The sequence below is a fragment of the Mus caroli genome, chromosome 13 (assembly GCF_900094665.2).
Source record: "Mus caroli chromosome 13, CAROLI_EIJ_v1.1, whole genome shotgun sequence".
Classification (NCBI taxonomy): Eukaryota; Metazoa; Chordata; class Mammalia; order Rodentia; family Muridae; genus Mus; species Mus caroli.
In genome coordinates, this window is record NC_034582.1 from 63051426 (window position 1) to 63055057 (window position 3632).

The window sequence follows — 3632 nt, forward strand, 5'->3', positions numbered from 1 at the left end:
GTGTTCATCTGTCCAGTGTGTTGAAGTCACCACTTGATTGCCAGTCTCACAAGTTTTGCTACTTTGAGTTTCTATGTAAGACCAATAATACATAAATTTAAGTATGCTAAATTAAAGTATGGCAGTATGCTTTTAGTGATTCCTCAACCTCTACTCAACAGGATCAAAACCCTATCAGTGTAAACAATGTGGGAAGGCTTTTGGTTGGAAATCACTGCTTGTTCAACACCAGAGAATTCATACAGGAGAGAAACCCTACATATGTAAAGAATGTGGCAAAGCTTTTAACTATTCCTCCACCCTTAAACAGCACCAAAGAATTCATACTGGAGAGAAACCTTACAAATGTGAAGTGTGTGACAAAGCTTTTAAATATTCCTTCAGTTTTAAACAGCACCAAAGAATTCATACTGGAGAGAAACCTTACAAATGTGAAGTGTGTGACAAAGCTTTTAACTGTTCTTCATATCTGGGTAAGCATCAAAGAATCCATACTGGAGAGAAACGCTACAGATGTGAAGAATGTGGTAAAGCTTTTACTAACTATTCAGGACTTACTGTTCACCGAAAAGTTCATACTGGAGAGAAACCCTACAGATGTGAAGAATGTGGCAAGGCCTTTAGTGCTCGCACAACACTCTCTAAACATCAGAGAATTCACACTGGAGAGAAACCTTACAAATGTGATGAATGTGGAAAGACTTTTAATGTACACTCAACATTTTCTAAACACCAGAGAATTCACACTGGAGAGAAACCTTACAAATGTGAAGAATGTGGCATGGCCTTTATTGATCGCTGCATTCTTTCTAAGCACCAGGGAACCCATACTGGGGAGAAACCCTACAAATGTAAAGAATGTGGCAAAGCTTTTAACTGTTCTTCCAGCCTTCACCAACACCAACAAATTCATAGGGGAGAGAAACTCTTTAAGTGTGATGACTGTGGGCAGGCCTTTAGCTGTTCTTCATATCTGTATAAACATCGTCGAATCCATACTGGCATGAAACCCTACAAATGCAAGGAATGTGGCAAAGCTTTTAACTGTTCCTCCAGCCGTAACCAACACCAACGAATACATATTTGAGAGAAACTACAAATTCGATGAATGTGGCTAGGCCTTAACTTTTGCTTCATACCTGCATGAGCATCTGTGAATCCATATTGGTGAGAAACTCTACAAATGCAAGGAATGTAGCAAGGACTTTTACTGTTCTACCAAACTTATTTACCACTGGAGAGTTCATACTGGAGAAAAACCATATAAGTGTGATAAGTGTGGGAAGGCCTTTAGCATTTATTCATCCTTTATGAAGCACCAGTGCATTCATAGGGGAGAAAAACCCTATAAGTGCAATGAATGTGAGAAAGCCTTTAATAACGATCATACTCTACCTCGACACCATAGAATCCATATGGGTGAGAAGCCTTACAATTGCAAAGACTGTGGCAAAGCCTTCACTTGTACCACAGGCCTCACTCAACATGAAAGAATTCACACTGGAGAGAAACCTTACAAATGTGAAGAATGTGGCAAGGCCACATTAATTCTTCTTCAAATCTTAAACATCATTGCTGATTCCATATTGGAGAGAAGCTATACAAATGTGAGCAATGTGGCAAAGCCTTTAAAAATTGTTCAGACTTTATTTGACACAACAGAATCCACAGTAGAGAAAATCCAGATTAGTACAGCCACTGTTGCAAATCCTTCCATAATGTTATCCCATAATTCAGTACTATAATTCAATACAATAAGGAAGAGAACCCTTAGAATCTCAAGGAATTTACTAACAGTTCAACACTTCTTCAACACTATCAGTTTCACACTGGAGAGATCTTGTAAAAGCCAAGAGAGGGTCTTAAGTATTGAATAATTATTTTATACACATAATCAAAGTTTTACATATGGTAGAAACCCTATCATTTCAAATAACATAGAAAATCCTTTATTCTTCAGAATATAACCAACAGAAATATTGTGAGACACCTGTTCAATAAAGGCAAGGCCTTTAAGTGAAACTGGATCTTCATCAACTATGAGTCAATTCATATAGAAACTGTACATATGTGATGAATGGCTCAGGAAGAACATTTTCAAATATATAAGCCTGAAAAGAGAAAATTTGTTCTAGTAGAAATCATTGTGTAAAATAGTGTCTTAATCCTTAGCCAGTCACTTACATCTAAAGTAGTGGTTCTCAACCCTCCTAATGATGCAACTCTTAAAACAGTTCCTCCTGTTGTGGTGACCCCTAACCAGATAATTATTTTCATTGTTTCTTTGTGACTGTAAACTTGCTAGTTATGAATCAGAATATCTGTGCTTTCTGATGGTCTTAGGCAACCCCTGTGAGAGGGTCACTTGACCCCCAAACAAGTCAAACCCACAAGTTAAAGACCACTGGAATATAAAAATATTATTGGAGACAAACCCTATGAATTGTATTTGCTGTGCTGGTTAGTTTGTGTTAACTTGAAACAAACTAAAGACACCTAGGAAGAAAGAACCTCAATTGAAGAATTGCCTACTGGCCAGTGGGCATGTCTTTGGGATATTTTCTTGATTAATGATTGATGAGAGGAGGCCTGTCCCAATGTCGGTCGTGCTACCCCTGAGAAGGTGGTCCTGGATTGTATAAGAAAGCAAGTTAAGGGACTAGAGAAATGACTCTGATTAACATCACTAGTTGCTCTTGCAGAGGACCCAAGGTCTTTTCCCAGCATCCACATGGTGGCATCCAACCATTCCTAACTCCACTTCTAGGGCATCCAACATCCTCTTGTGGGCACTACAGGCACCAGGAGTGCACATGGTACACAAAATACATACAGGCAAAACACTCATATACATAAAATAAGTAAATCTGAAAAAATTATTTAGAAAGAAACAAAGAATGAGAAAGGAAGGAAGGAAGAGACTGGTGGGGAGGTAGAGAGCTGATAGTAAGCTATGGAAAAGCCAGCAAGCAGCATTATTTCATGGTCCAGGCTTTAGGTCCTAACTCCAGATTCCTACTTGAGTTTTTGTCTTGACTTCCCTTGATGATGTAACCTGTGAGCTGAAATAAACCCCCTTTCCCCAAAATTGATTTTGGTCAGTGTTTTATTACAGCAACAAAAAGCAAACTGGGACAGAAATTGGTACCAGGATCATAGGATACTCCTATGATATTATAAGGGTCCATTGTTCGTCAAAGAATGGTATCCAAGACTCAAATAGCATGCAAAAGCAAAGAGCGTTTTATTCTGCAGAAGAATAGCATGAGGAGATTCCTCCTTCCAAAATGGAGAAACAGCCAAATGAGCTCGCAAGGCTGGATTTAAAGCATGTTAGGGATTCTGGAATAGGTGAACTCTATCTTACTCAATCTCTGAGGGCATTCCACTACCGGGGCATGGGGGCTAGAACCTGTTACCAGGGAGGTCTGGAAACTTGCCTATCCATTGTCCTTGCTTCAGGTGAGGTGGCTGGGTACTATTTAGTTTCTGACTAGACACCTGAAACCTTTTTCTTGTTTGTTTTAATTTCTTATTGGTTATTTTATCTATTTACATTTCAAATGTTATCCCCCTTCCTGGTTTTCCCTCTAAAAACCCTTATCCTACACCCTCCCTGCTTCTATGAGGGT

The 3632-nt window shown here is 39.0% G+C and overlaps 1 pseudogene; it reads left to right on the top strand.

The window, feature by feature from the left end:
- LOC110308525 overlaps positions 1–2867 on the top strand; it is a 17313-nt pseudogene extending 14446 nt beyond the window's left edge.
- The last annotated feature ends 765 nt before the right edge of the window (positions 2868–3632 follow it).